This window comes from Schistocerca gregaria, unplaced genomic scaffold, assembly GCF_023897955.1.
Source record: "Schistocerca gregaria isolate iqSchGreg1 unplaced genomic scaffold, iqSchGreg1.2 ptg000195l, whole genome shotgun sequence".
NCBI classification, from domain to species: domain Eukaryota; kingdom Metazoa; phylum Arthropoda; class Insecta; order Orthoptera; family Acrididae; genus Schistocerca; species Schistocerca gregaria.
In genome coordinates, this window is record NW_026061734.1 from 45,001 (window position 1) to 60,000 (window position 15,000).

At 53.3% G+C, this 15,000-nt stretch overlaps 2 non-coding genes and 1 pseudogene across 2 annotated transcripts; all 3 read left to right on the plus strand.

The window, feature by feature from the left end:
* Nucleotides 1-4,849: 4,849 nt before the first annotated feature.
* On the plus strand, nucleotides 4,850-6,742 carry LOC126304896 (small subunit ribosomal RNA). The gene has a single exon (XR_007553273.1). It is a non-coding gene; the product is annotated as a small subunit ribosomal RNA (ribosomal RNA).
* A 362-nt stretch (nucleotides 6,743-7,104) lies between these two features.
* On the plus strand, nucleotides 7,105-7,259 carry LOC126304907 (5.8S ribosomal RNA). The gene has a single exon (XR_007553282.1). It is a non-coding gene; the product is annotated as a 5.8S ribosomal RNA (ribosomal RNA).
* Nucleotides 7,260-7,447: 188 nt separating this feature from the next.
* Nucleotides 7,448-10,421, plus strand: LOC126304905 (large subunit ribosomal RNA; annotated as a pseudogene).
* The last annotated feature ends 4,579 nt before the right edge of the window (nucleotides 10,422-15,000 follow it).

Sequence of the window (15,000 nt, forward strand, 5' to 3'; positions counted from 1 at the left end):
CAAGGCCAAATATAGATGATTTATGCGAATGTCCCTATACGTGCTGTAAGACTGGGCACACAACGTGAATCGCACGTCAGCCAGACACTCGAACATGCACCACTCTCGGCCTGCAACGGAGACACACAATACGTAAACATCTGGAATGCGACAATGTCGAGTGCATCCTCTCTGCCACATTGCACCGTCGACACTATGATAACCAGAGCAGTAGGTCCACCTATAAAAGCACAATACCCCACTCCTCCGACAACTACCATTGCTCAGATAAATCAACACCACCAACACACATCCTACACAGAGGGGCACCAAATATCATCCCCCGCCCTCGTGTTATACCACATGAAAAATTGCAGAAGTGAGAGACACACATCCGCCAGCCTCTTGCTACAAGCATCGAACCGACGTGACGTATCTGACGGTGACTCAGGCATCCGTGTACTGCCACCACTATCCACCCCCCCCCCCCTCTCTCTCTGCCCCCTTCCCACACAATACCAAATTTAACCAACTTTATCGCTTAACCTAACTGTGGCTGTACCAGTTTATCGCTTAACCTAACTGTGGCTGTACCAGTTTATCGCTTAACCTAACTGTGGCTGTACCAGTTTATCGCTTAACCTAACTGTGGCTGTACCAGTTTATCGCTTAACCTAACTGTGGCTGTACCAGTTTATCGCTTAACCTAACTGTGGCTGTACCAGTTTATCGCTTAACCTAACTGTGGCTGTACCAGTTTATCGCTTAACCTAACTGTGGCTGTACCAGTTTATCGCTTAACCTAACTGTGGCTGTACCAGTTTATCGCTTAACCTAACTGTGGCTGTACCAGTTTATCGCTTAACCTAACTGTGGCTGTACCAGTTTATCGCTTAACCTAACTGTGGCTGTACCAGTTTATCGCTTAACCTAACTGTGGCTGTACCAGTTTATCGCTTAACCTAACTGTTGCTGTACCAGTTTATCGCTTAACCTAACTGTGGCTGTACCAGTTTATCGCTTAACCTAACTGTGGCTGTACCAGATTATCGCTTAACCTAACTGTGGCTGTACCAGATTATCGCTTAACCTAACTGTGGCTGTACCAGATTATCGCTTAACCTAACTGTGGCTGTACCAGATTATCGCTTAACCTAACTCAATTTGTCCCTTAACCTAACTCAATTTGTCCCTTAACCTAACTCAAGTTGTCCCTTAACCTAACTCAAGTTGTCCCTTAACCTAACTCAAGTTGTCCCTTAACCTAACTCAAGTTGTCCCTTAACCTAACTCAATTTGTCCCTTAACCTAACTCAATTTGTCCCTTAACCTAACTCAAGTTGTCCCTTAACCTAACTCAAGTTGTCCCTTAACCTAACTCAAGTTGTCCCTTAACCTAACTCAAGTTGTCCCTTAACCTAACTCAAGTTGTCCCTTAACCTAACTCAAGTTGTCCCTTAACCTAACTCAATTTGTCCCTTAACCTAACTCAATTTGTCCCTTAACCTAACTCAATTTGTCCCTTAACCTAACTCAAGTTGTCCCTTAACCTAACTCAAGTTGTCCCTTAACCTAACTCAAGTTGTCCCTTAACCTAACTCAAGTTGTCCCTTAACCTAACTCAAGTTGTCCCTTAACCTAACTCAAGTTGTCCCTTAACCTAACTCAAGTTGTCCCTTAACCTAACTCAAGTTGTCCCTTAACCTAACTCAAGTTGTCCCTTAACCTAACTCAAGTTGTCCCTTAACCTAACTCAAGTTGTCCCTTAACCTAACTCAAGTTGTCCCTTAACCTAACTCAATTTGTCCCTTAACCTAACTCAAGTTGTCCCTTAACCTAACTCAATTTGTCCCTTAACCTAACTCAATTTGTCCCTTAACCTAACTCAATTTGTCCCTTAACCTAACTCAAGTTGTCCCTTAACCTAACTCAAGTTGTCCCTTAACCTAACTCAAGTTGTCCCTTAACCTAACTCAAGTTGTCCCTTAACCTAACTCAAGTTGTCCCTTAACCTAACTCAAGTTGTCCCTTAACCTAACTCAAGTTGTCCCTTAACCTAACTCAAGTTGTCCCTTAACCTAACTCAAGTTGTCCCTTAACCTAACTCAAGTTGTCCCTTAACCTAACTCAAGTTGTCCCTTAACCTAACTCAAGTTGTCCCTTAACCTAACTCAATTTGTCCCTTAACCTAACTCAATTTGTCCCTTAACCTAACTCAATTTGTCCCTTAACCTAACTCAATTTGTCCCTTAACCTAACTCAATTTGTCCCTTAACCTAACTCAATTTGTCCCTTAACCTAACTCAATTTGTCCCTTAACCTAACTCAATTTGTCCCTTAACCTAACTCAATTTGTCCCTTAACCTAACTCAAGTTGTCCCTTAACCTAACTCAAGTTGTCCCTTAACCTAACTCAAGTTGTCCCTTAACCTAACTCAAGTTGTCCCTTAACCTAACTCAAGTTGTCCCTTAACCTAACTCAAGTTGTCCCTTAACCTAACTCAAGTTGTCCCTTAACCTAACTCAAGTTGTCCCTTAACCTAACTCAAGTTGTCCCTTAACCTAACCCACGTTGTCCCTTAACCTAACCCACGTTGTCCCTTAACCTAACCCACGTTGTCCCTTAACCTAACCCACGTTGTCCCTTAACCTAACCCACGTTGTCCCTTAACCTAACCCACGTTGTCCCTTAACCTAACCGACGTTGTCCCTTAACCTAACCGACGTTGTCCCTTAACCTAACCGACGTTGTCCCTTAACCTAACCCACGTTGTCCCTTAACCTAACCCACGTTGTCCCTTAACCTAACCCACGTTGTCCCTTAACCTAACCCACGTTGTCCCTTAACCTAACCCACGTTGTCCCTTAACCTAACCCACGTTGTCCCTTAACCTAACCCACGTTGTCCCTTAACCTAACCCACGTTGTCCCTTAACCTAACCCACGTTGTCCCTTAACCTAACCCACGTTGTCCCTTAACCTAACCCACGTTGTCCCTTAACCTAACCCACGTTGTCCCTTAACCTAACCCACGTTGTCCCTTTGCCTAACATAGTTCACTGCTCGGAATCTCTGGTGTCGTTGTTATCCTCATGTAGATGTCTTGCGAGTGTTGCTTACTTTCCACATATTCCTGCTATCCACTGTCAATTGTACTGCAATAGGACTATATCGCCGACCCCCCCCCCTCCCCCCCCTCTGTCCCCCTCTGTCCCCCTCTTTGTGTCTCTGTCCTCTCAAGCTGGTCGGTCTGGCGTTTGAGTGTTAAATGAGCCTCGCAGCTGTTCAGTTGCATTCAGATGTCGACGCCCTCAGTGTACGTCGTGGTATGGTCTGTGTCCATTGTCCGCTGATGTCGTACGCGTAACCCACACGCTGTACCGATCATCGGTCGTTACGTACAGAGTGAAGTAGTGTGATACGTGTGACCGTACGCTGGCTGTGCCCAACGGTGTCGAATCTCAATTTCCATATGTTGTGCTTGATGCTACTTGTCTCGTCTCCCAATAACAGCTAGGTTGCACTGTGGTACGCCGTAGAGGCGTGTGGGAGGAACGTACGAACGCATTGTATGTCACCCTGGGTCGCTGGGGGTGGTGGTGCGGTGAGTCAGGTCAGGTCAGGTCAGCGTGAGCCGTCTGATGTAGTGACGCGTGTATTCCGACTTTGTCGTATTGCCTCACACAAAGTGCTACCCTGGTGGACCGCGTTCCATATCTGGGACATGCCGCAGATGCCGGTTGACAGTGGATCGCGGAAGGTACATCGCATACGTGCGCGGGCCACCTTCCACGTGTTCTCTTCTGCACATGTCGCAGTGTGTATGTGGTCTGATGTAGCGTGTCGTGACACATGACATCCTGGCATGCAAGAATTGTTGAATTCGCAAATGTAGGTGGACATCTACGTTTACTGCCCAAGATACGCAAATGAACTGGAAATCCGTTGTTGAGCGGTTGTTCACGCTGGAGGTGAATCTGTGATGGCGACGATCGGTACAGCTATTAACCGGTTGTTTCAGCGGTACCCGCCACATCCACACGCGTGACTAGGCCCATGTGGGTATGAAGCGATACGCGGCGGTGGCTTGGTGGGACTGTTCCCGGCCGGTGAAGGGGGGCCGCCCGGCGTGTTGGCCGCGCGCTGCGTGGGCGCACGCGCAACAGGCGGCTGGTGGGGGGCGCCGAGTGGCAGGAGCGCCAGCCGACGGGCCCGGCAGGCGGCGCAGCTACGCTGCGGCGCACCCTGCACGCGGCGCCTGGCGGCCAAAGTTGGTTCAGCCGAGCCCGGTGCGAAGCGCGGTGGACATCTGCAGTGTGCTGGTCTGATTGAGGACTGTGTGCGTTGAGGATGCGCCGCCGCCTGGCACTCGGCGCCGCGACGCCGTCTGCTGCTCGGTCGCCCCAGCGGTTCTCGCAGGTGGTTTGTATCGCAGTTGTGCGGACGTGTTGGCGCGTGCGCTGTGCTGGGAGAGTTCGCTTCTGCACCCAAGTGGGGCTTTGCCCTTGTGTGGCGCTGGCGTTGGAGCTGCCGGTCACCATAGGTGGCGCGTGTTGTCTCCCGCCGGCAATGCCACGACAGCACGCTCCCGGGCCTCTGTCGGCAGCGGCAAGCTCAGTTGGGAGCAAGGGTGTTCGCACTAAAACCGTCTACTCGCCTAACTCCGGGCGATTGCGCCTCTCTCGAAACCGACCAAGTACCTAGGACGGCGCTGCGCGCCGCCGGGATCTGAGAGGGTTTCGAGGTGTATCGTGCAGGGGAGCTCGGCCTCCTCCTGTTTGCAGAATAATTGAGCGGACGCTTGCGTGTTCGCGCGGGCCCCCGGGACACACTCCCGGGCGGCCGGCTGCTCAGCTCTAGTTGACGCAGCTCCCTGGTTGATCCTGCCAGTAGTCATATGCTTGTCTCAAAGATTAAGCCATGCATGTCTCAGTACAAGCCGCATTAAGGTGAAACCGCGAATGGCTCATTAAATCAGTTATGGTTCCTTAGATCGTACCCACGTTACTTGGATAACTGTGGTAATTCTAGAGCTAATACATGCAAACAGAGTCCCGACCAGAGATGGAAGGGACGCTTTTATTAGATCAAAACCAATCGGATTGGCTTGTCTGGTCCGTTTGCCTTGGTGACTCTGAATAACTTTGGGCTGATCGCACGGTCCTCGTACCGGCGACGCATCTTTCAAATGTCTGCCTTATCAACTGTCGATGGTAGGTTCTGCGCCTACCATGGTTGTAACGGGTAACGGGGAATCAGGGTTCGATTCCGGAGAGGGAGCCTGAGAAACGGCTACCACATCCAAGGAAGGCAGCAGGCGCGCAAATTACCCACTCCCGGCACGGGGAGGTAGTGACGAAAAATAACGATACGGGACTCATCCGAGGCCCCGTAATCGGAATGAGTACACTTTAAATCCTTTAACGAGTATCTATTGGAGGGCAAGTCTGGTGCCAGCAGCCGCGGTAATTCCAGCTCCAATAGCGTATATTAAAGTTGTTGCGGTTAAAAAGCTCGTAGTTGGATTTGTGTCCCACGCTGTTGGTTCACCGCCCGTCGGTGTTTAACTGGCATGTATCGTGGGACGTCCTGCCGGTGGGGCGAGCCGAAGGGGTGCTTTCGCGTCCCGAGGCGGACCCCGTTTAAATCCTACCAGGGTGCTCTTTGTTGAGTGTCTCGGTGGGCCGGCACGTTTACTTTGAACAAATTAGAGTGCTTAAAGCAGGCAAGCCCGCCTGAATACTGTGTGCATGGAATAATGGAATAGGACCTCGGTTCTATTTTGTTGGTTTTCGGAACCCGAGGTAATGATTAATAGGGACAGGCGGGGGCATTCGTATTGCGACGTTAGAGGTGAAATTCTTGGATCGTCGCAAGACGAACAGAAGCGAAAGCATTTGCCAAGTATGTTTTCATTAATCAAGAACGAAAGTTAGAGGTTCGAAGGCGATCAGATACCGCCCTAGTTCTAACCATAAACGATGCCAGCCAGCGATCCGCCGCAGTTCCTCCGATGACTCGGCGGGCAGCCTCTGGGAAACCAAAGCTTTTGGGTTCCGGGGGAAGTATGGTTGCAAAGCTGAAACTTAAAGGAATTGACGGAAGGGCACCACCAGGAGTGGAGCCTGCGGCTTAATTTGACTCAACACGGGAAACCTCACCAGGCCCGGACACCGGAAGGATTGACAGATTGATAGCTCTTTCTTGATTCGGTGGGTGGTGGTGCATGGCCGTTCTTAGTTGGTGGAGCGATTTGTCTGGTTAATTCCGATAACGAACGAGACTCTAGCCTGCTAACTAGTCGCGTGACATCCTTCGTGCTGTCAGCGATTACTTTTCTTCTTAGAGGGACAGGCGGCTTCTAGCCGCACGAGATTGAGCAATAACAGGTCTGTGATGCCCTTAGATGTTCTGGGCCGCACGCGCGCTACACTGAAGGAATCAGCGTGTCTTCCTAGGCCGAAAGGTCGGGGTAACCCGCTGAACCTCCTTCGTGCTAGGGATTGGGGCTTGCAATTGTTCCCCATGAACGAGGAATTCCCAGTAAGCGCGAGTCATAAGCTCGCGTTGATTACGTCCCTGCCCTTTGTACACACCGCCCGTCGCTACTACCGATTGAATGATTTAGTGAGGTCTTCGGACTGGTACGCGGCATCGACTCTGTCGTTGCCGATGCTACCGGAAAGATGACCAAACTTGATCATTTAGAGGAAGTAAAAGTCGTAACAAGGTTTCCGTAGGTGAACCTGCGGAAGGATCATTACCGACTAGACTGCATGTCTTTCGATGTGCGTGTCGTGTCGCGCAACACGCTACCTGTACGGCAGTGGCCGTGCGCCGCGTGCGGAACCACGCGTGCCTCTCAAAACTAGCGGAAGTGTTGTTGTTGTGTGGTACGAGCGCTGAAGCTCTGGAGCGGCTGGCCTGCGGTACCTGGCGCCTGGCGCCGGTTTTGAATGACGTTCGCCCGAGTGCCTGTCCGCTCCGGTGTGGAGCCGTACGACGCCCATCGGCTGTGAGGCCGTTGGACACAAAAAAAATAGTGGAACAGGGGCCGTCAGACGCCTCAGTCCCGCAAATGCTACTGTCTTGAAAGAGACAGTGGGAGACTGAAAAGGAAAAGATCACCCAGGACGGTGGATCACTCGGCTCGTGGGTCGATGAAGAACGCAGCAAATTGCGCGTCGACATGTGAACTGCAGGACACATGAACATCGACGTTTCGAACGCACATTGCGGTCCATGGATTCCGTTCCCGGGCCACGTCTGGCTGAGGGTCGGCTACGTATACTGAAGCGCGCGGCGTTTGTCCCGCTTCGGAGACGTGGGAGTGTCGTGGTCGCCTGTGTGGCCGGCCGCGTCTCCTTAAACGTGCGATGCGCGCCCGTCGCCTGGCGGTTCGCATACCGGTACTTTCTCGGTAGCGTGCACAGCCGGCTGGCGGTGTGGCGTGCGACACCTCGTACAACGACCTCAGAGCAGGCGAGACTACCCGCTGAATTTAAGCATATTACTAAGCGGAGGAAAAGAAACTAACAAGGATTCCCCCAGTAGCGGCGAGCGAACAGGGAAGAGTCCAGCACCGAACCCCGCAGGCTGCCGCCTGTCGTGGCATGTGGTGTTTGGGAGGGTCCACTACCCCGACGCCTCGCGCCGAGCCCAAGTCCAACTTGAATGAGGCCACGGCCCGTAGAGGGTGCCAGGCCCGTAGCGGCCGGTGCGAGCGTCGGCGGGACCTCTCCTTCGAGTCGGGTTGCTTGAGAGTGCAGCTCCAAGTGGGTGGTAAACTCCATCTGAGACTAAATATGACCACGAGACCGATAGCGAACAAGTACCGTGAGGGAAAGTTGAAAAGAACTTTGAAGAGAGAGTTCAAAAGTACGTGAAACCGTTCTGGGGTAAACGTGAGAAGTCCGAAAGGTCGAACGGGTGAGATTCACGCCCATCCGGCCACTGGCCCCCGCCCTCGGCAGATGGGGCCGGCCGCCCGCGCGGAGCAATCCGCGGCGGGGTCGTGTCCGGTTGCCTTTCCACTCGCCGCGGGGTGGGGCCGTTCCGGTGTGCGGTGGGCCGCACTTCTCCCCTAGTAGGACGTCGCGACCCGCTGGGTGCCGGCCTACGGCCCGGGTGCGCAGCCTGTCCTTCCGCGGGCCTCGGTTCGCGTCTGTTGGGCAGAGCCCCGGTGTCCTGGCTGGCTGCTCGGCGGTATATCTGGAGGAGTCGATTCGCCCCTTTGGGCGCTCGGGCTCCCGGCAAGCGCGCGCGGTTCTTCCCGGATGACGGACCTACCTGGCCCGGCCCCGGACCCGCGCCGCTGTTGGCTCGGGATGCTCTCGGGCGGAATAATCGCTCCCGTCAGCGGCGCTTCAGCTTTGGACAATTTCACGACCCGTCTTGAAACACGGACCAAGGAGTCTAACATGTGCGCGAGTCATTGGGCTGTACGAAACCTAAAGGCGTAATGAAAGTGAAGGTCTCGCCTTGCGCGGGCCGAGGGAGGATGGGGCTTCCCCGCCCTTCACGGGGCGGCGGCCTCCGCACTCCCGGGGCGTCTCGTCCTCATTGCGAGGTGAGGCGCACCTAGAGCGTACACGTTGGGACCCGAAAGATGGTGAACTATGCCTGGCCAGGACGAAGTCAGGGGAAACCCTGATGGAGGTCCGTAGCGATTCTGACGTGCAAATCGATCGTCGGAGCTGGGTATAGGGGCGAAAGACTAATCGAACCATCTAGTAGCTGGTTCCCTCCGAAGTTTCCCTCAGGATAGCTGGTGCTCGTACGAGTCTCATCCGGTAAAGCGAATGATTAGAGGCCTTGGGGCCGAAACGACCTCAACCTATTCTCAAACTTTAAATGGGTGAGATCTCCGGCTTGCTTGATATGCTGAAGCCGCGAGCAAACGACTCGGATCGGAGTGCCAAGTGGGCCACTTTTGGTAAGCAGAACTGGCGCTGTGGGATGAACCAAACGCCGAGTTAAGGCGCCCGAATCGACGCTCATGGGAAACCATGAAAGGCGTTGGTTGCTTAAGACAGCAGGACGGTGGCCATGGAAGTCGGAATCCGCTAAGGAGTGTGTAACAACTCACCTGCCGAAGCAACTAGCCCTGAAAATGGATGGCGCTGAAGCGTCGTGCCTATACTCGGCCGTCAGTCTGGCAGTCATGGCCGGTCCTCGCGGCCGGCCGCGAAGCCCTGACGAGTAGGAGGGTCGCGGCGGTGGGCGCAGAAGGGTCTGGGCGTGAGCCTGCCTGGAGCCGCCGTCGGTGCAGATCTTGGTGGTAGTAGCAAATACTCCAGCGAGGCCCTGGAGGGCTGACGCGGAGAAGGGTTTCGTGTGAACAGCCGTTGCACACGAGTCAGTCGATCCTAAGCCCTAGGAGAAATCCGATGTTGATGGGGGCCGTCATAGCATGATGCACTTTGTGCTGGCCCCCGTTGGGCGAAAGGGAATCCGGTTCCTATTCCGGAACCCGGCAGCGGAACCGATATAAGTCGGGCCCCTCTTTTAGAGATGCTCGTCGGGGTAACCCAAAAGGACCCGGAGACGCCGTCGGGAGATCGGGGAAGAGTTTTCTTTTCTGCATGAGCGTTCGAGTTCCCTGGAATCCTCTAGCAGGGAGATAGGGTTTGGAACGCGAAGAGCACCGCAGTTGCGGCGGTGTCCCGATCTTCCCCTCGGACCTTGAAAATCCGGGAGAGGGCCACGTGGAGGTGTCGCGCCGGTTCGTACCCATATCCGCAGCAGGTCTCCAAGGTGAAGAGCCTCTAGTCGATAGAATAATGTAGGTAAGGGAAGTCGGCAAATTGGATCCGTAACTTCGGGATAAGGATTGGCTCTGAGGATCGGGGCGTGTCGGGCTTGGTCGGGAAGTGGGTCAGCGCTAACGTGCCGGGCCTGGGCGAGGTGAGTGCCGTAGGGGTGCCGGTAAGTGCGGGCGTTTAGCGCGGGCGTGGTCTGCTCTCGCCGTTGGTTGGCCTCGTGCTGGCCGGCGGTGCAGGATGCGCGCGCCTGCGCGGCGTTCGCGCCCCGGTGCTTCAACCTGCGTGCAGGATCCGAGCTCGGTCCCGTGCCTTGGCCTCCCACGGATCTTCCTTGCTGCGAGGCCGCGTCCGCCTTAGCGTGCTCCTCCGGGGGCGCGCGGGTGCGCGGATTCTCTTCGGCCGCCATTCAACGATCAACTCAGAACTGGCACGGACTGGGGGAATCCGACTGTCTAATTAAAACAAAGCATTGCGATGGCCCTAGCGGGTGTTGACGCAATGTGATTTCTGCCCAGTGCTCTGAATGTCAACGTGAAGAAATTCAAGCAAGCGCGGGTAAACGGCGGGAGTAACTATGACTCTCTTAAGGTAGCCAAATGCCTCGTCATCTAATTAGTGACGCGCATGAATGGATTAACGAGATTCCCGCTGTCCCTATCTACTCCAGAGAAAAGCGGTCTGCGCAGCGCCACCTGGGGGAGGGGTGTTGCCTCCCATAACTGGGTTAAAACCGCCAGGAGACCCTCTGATTCCCTGAAGTCAACGAACGCGTCGGGGCTCAGAGGAACCTGAGTGGGGCGGGGACCGTAATGTCCAATCTCGTGGCCTTGTCGTGGCTCTCTGGCTCAGTAACCCCCCTAGATGGGGCGAAGCTAACACGGGATGGGCCGTCCATGCATGACGTTAAACGGCTAGCCCTTAACTGGGTGCAATCCTCACGGTCCGCACTGGCCCACCGTTAATTAGCAAAAGCGGTGGGTGAGACATGGTCGGTCATGATCCCCCGGTACGTGTGGAGACCCCCCTGGGGAACGTAACTCGGGCTTGAGTGCCGCACCGTCTCGATGATGTCAAACTCCACAATATAAGACCCAGCTACCACCTTCAACATCTCTGGGCTGTGGATTTGTGAGGGTTGTCGTGTGTCAAGGTAGGACGTAAAACTCCCGTCGCGGCAAGACGTTAAGTGCCCCCAACCCAAGCGAAAGCAAAGGGTGCGTGGCGCAGGGGAAGCTGCGTAACGAGAGACACACCACCTGTCTCTCCTGAGTTGAGCGCGGCGGCTGGGCGAGGGTATGAGGGTAAGTCTCACGACGATCCTGGGGCCCTGCGGTCTGGCTGCTGCAGTTCCTCACGTCCTGGACGACGTTAAATGGTCCCCCAACCCAAGGCGAAAGCAAAGGGTGCATGGCGCAGGGGAAGCTGCGTTGCAAGGGACACAAGATCTGTCCCTCGCAGGGCAAACAACATCTCAGCTCTGCAAACCCCACGTCCACATTCGCTGGGGAGGGATCACGGCCCGAGCCGGCAAAGGCTCATCGCCGTGAACGGGATGTCCCGGACATGCTCCGTCAAGCCGGGGCATGGTGACATGTCCCCGGCTAGGTTAGATGGGGCCAGACCCCCGAAAGTCTGGGGGACCGACCCAGCACCTGGGTAGGACTGGGTTCTTGGCCTTTAGGTGGGAACTCGGCCGAGTAGGGGGCGAAGGCCGAGAGGTGAATCCGCCTCTCCGGAATGCGGTGGGCATTTGCCGGGGAGGGACGGGTGAAATCCCCAGTGATGTGGTTGTGGAAGGGGACTAGTGCGCTGGAAACGGCGTGCTAAACCCAGCAGCTCTTAAAGCTCTTGGTCAAGGGGCGGGACTGGTGAGCGAGCTGCAATCTGCCCCCCCCCATGCCAGAGAGGCCGGTCCGGGGTAAGAGACGGGCCTCCAATTTATCACTCTTCAATTCAATCAATGATGGCAGAAAACGTGGAGAGTGATACGGCGCTACCGGAGCAAGACGCTCCATTCGATGCAAGATCAAACGTCTCCGTCATGGAGCGACACGCGCATTTTCTTCGGCTTCTAGACCGAAGCGTTAAACATGGAAAGATCACCGCAGATCAAATTCGGGTGATCAAAGAAGAAGTTGCCAACTGGGCTTTGGCGCATGCCAAGCTCGAGGGGCAATATGAAGAGATAAAGGCGGAAAATGACCGCCTTAGAAAAGAGGCGGCAAAGCCCCAGAAGTCCTATGCTGCAGTTGCGGCAGCACCAGTCACAATAAAACGCACGGTGCAAGATACGATAAAGCAGAACGTACAGAAGGCTGTCCCAACAGTCTTCATAAAGCCTAAGAAAGGGGACGATGTCAAGACGGCAAAAGCCAAGTTTGAAAAGAGTATAAACCCTAGAGTAGATAAGATCAAAATAAATCAGATTAGGACTACAAAAAACGTATTGATAGTCGAACTGGCCTCTACTGAGGACAGTGACAAACTAATGAACAATACTAAAATTCAGGAGTCATTTACATGCGAAAAGCCCAGAAAGCGAAGGCCACTTATGATGATGTACGACGTACCATCATATATGACCCAGGACGACGTGGCTGACTGTGTTTACGCACAGAATTTTGAGGACAAAATGACTCGCGAAGAATTCACAGAACAATTCAAGGTCCGCTTCAAGGCAGGTCCTCGTGACCGAAACACTGTGCACCATGCCATTGAAGTGTCACCGGAATTGCGTAAACAGATCATTACAACCAATAGATTATACGTAGGCTATAATGCAATATCCGTCAAGGACTATACAGCCCTTGCTAAATGTACCAAATGTCACGATTACGGACATGTTGCAAAATACTGTAGCTTCCTAAACCCAGTATGTGGGAATTGTGGAAGCGAAAAGCATGACAAAACAAAGTGCGACAGAGAAACGCCCACCTGCATCCCTTGTAAATACCGGAAACGCACCTGCAACACTCCTGGTAAGGAGTGTGCAACCTATAAAATAATGATACAGCGGCTCATACAGAGGACAGACTATGGCAACGCGCTATAGAGTCACTCGAAAATCACCTAGCAAGCAGTTGCGAGATGCAGGTCGGTGGCGGAAGCTCAAGGAATCACAGGAATCTCTGCCCTCGGTGGTCAACGAGCGAGAGGAGGAGAGGCAGGTCTATTCTGTCTTAGTTCCAGACGTGCGACCGGAGATGCGGGACTTCTCCTGCCAGGTTGGGTCCTTCCTGGCCATTAGGAGGAGTCCTCCAGGTGATCCGGCGACCGAGCAGACCAACTTGGAGTCTACCTCTTCACAGAGTGGGGGCTTTCTCACGCGCGAGGAGGGAGAGACCTATACACTTCCTGTTCCGACAGAGCGGCCGGAGTCGACGGATTTCTCCTGTCAGGTCGGGGGTTTCCTGGCTACAGGGAGGGGTCATCTAGGCTTCCGGGAGGCGGCGGTGACCGGCAGGGCGGCTTCATCCGTCGGGAGCGGGGGTTCCCGCTCGTCCTCGGGGGCGGAGTCGTCGTCGGCTGCCGCGCCAGTCTCTGCAGCAGAGCACCAGCAGACTCCAAAAATGACGCAAGAGGATGTCGAAACAATTCAAGTTGGAAAAATGTACACTCAGTGTCCACCAGGAGACACATACACCATTTGTGAGGAAACGTTAAGATTGTCAAGACTGGAGGAACCCACAGCCCTAAACGCGGCTCTGAGGCAGCTGGTGAGGGTCGGGCATCCTCGCGGAGAGAAGGTCACGTTCCCGGCACTGGAGGATGCAGACTGTATTCATCTCGCTGCGTTAAACATTCCCACAGACTTTGAAAAATTACAAGACCTAGTGTCAAAATTATATATCAGACGGGGTCGGGAGTTCGATATCGACAAGACCTATAAAAACATGGTCAAGATGCACGGCAGGATTGGTTTTGATCCTGCCCAGGTATGGCCTGACAGCCATTTCTACACCAGACACCCGGATTAAGATAAAAGTCTTACAAATAAATGCTATGAGGAGCTCCCTTGTAACTCAGGAGCTCCGAAAGATAGCGGAAGAGAAAAATATCGATGTTATGTTAATTCAAGAGCCAGGCTCTGCCTCCGGCAAGGTCACAGGCTTTCCCGTCACTGCCCAGGTAATATCAATGGGTCCAAACCCCATGTCAGCAATTGTCATCTACAACAAGTTAATCAAAACCACTGTCTTGACACAGTATTGCACTTCCCATGTAACAGTTGTGGAGATAAACTATTATAATACATCTTGGTACATAATTAATATATATTGTCAATACAGGGATCCAATCAATACTTATCTTGGGCAGTTATCTACAGTATTGCGAGCCCTAGCAGGCAAAGCAATTATAATATCAATGGACAGTAACGCAAAATCCCCCCTATGGCACAGTCAAGTTCAAGATCAAAGAGGACTGGCACTGGAAGACATAATTATGGAACATAATTTAAATGTTGTCAATCTCCCCGGCAACCCTCCTACCTACAGGAGCAGAGCTGGGGCAGCATCCTCTATTGATGTCACGCTCTGCACGACAAACATTGTAAACAATATCCAAAATTGGCAGGTCAACGACAACATAACCACCAGTGATCATAACGCTATTGAATTTACAATAGCATCACAAGGGGAGCATGTGCTAGAGGGGTGGACAATGCAGTATGACTACGGGAGAGCAGACTGGGACCTGTTGGAGGCGGAGTTTCATCCTCCGGAGCTGGGAGACGGTCCTTTTGAAGTAGAGGAAGCCGTAGGGGCCTTAATTGTCTCAATCAGGGCGGCTTTGGCCGCGGCGATACCGACGCGAAGGCGCTTCATACGAAAAGCGACTTCTCCATGGACTCCAGAGCTTACCCGGCTCAGGCAGTCTATGAGAAGAGCACGAAGCAGCTATCAAAGGTCCTTCACCCAGGAGGAACGGCACTACCATCTTGCCCAGTATAGGAGAAGGAAATGGCTTTTCAAAGAAACTCTCAGACAACACCGCCAGCGGAGCTGGGAGGATTTTGTAAAGTCTCACCTGACTTTGGATCCATGGGGTACACCGTACAAAATAGTAAGAGAAAAAATCCATTCACCAATGCATCTCTCGACTGTACGAGTCGGTGACACAGACAGAATGACACAGGACTGGTCAGAGACCGCTGAGGAGCTACTGAGGGTGCTCCTCCCAGACGATCGACCTGACACAGACACCGAGATGCAGCAGGAAATAAGACAGCAAGACCAGCTACACTACCACAACAACG